Genomic DNA, 259 nt, shown 5'->3' with positions numbered 1-259 from the left:
AAGTTTGAGATTACATTATCTAGCATTTTTTGGAGAAAGAAAATCCTCTCTGGGTCAAAATAACCAGAACATGAACCAACATGAAGGCCAATTCAAAATATATATAACAACTACGACAGCTACTAAAATAACACTGGTATGTTGCTGTCTGAGAGTTTGACCTGGTAAGTAACTCCGTCTAGTGTTGCACTGACAGGCTAGATGGCTTTGCTGGCCAACAGGTGTGTCTGTGTGTGTGTGTGTGTGTGTGTGTGTGAGG

The sequence above is a fragment of the Sinocyclocheilus grahami genome, unplaced genomic scaffold, assembly GCF_001515645.1.
Source record: "Sinocyclocheilus grahami isolate Dianchi unplaced genomic scaffold, SAMN03320097.WGS_v1.1 scaffold5395.1, whole genome shotgun sequence".
NCBI classification, from domain to species: domain Eukaryota; kingdom Metazoa; phylum Chordata; class Actinopteri; order Cypriniformes; family Cyprinidae; genus Sinocyclocheilus; species Sinocyclocheilus grahami.
This window is presented reverse-complemented; position numbering follows the sequence as displayed.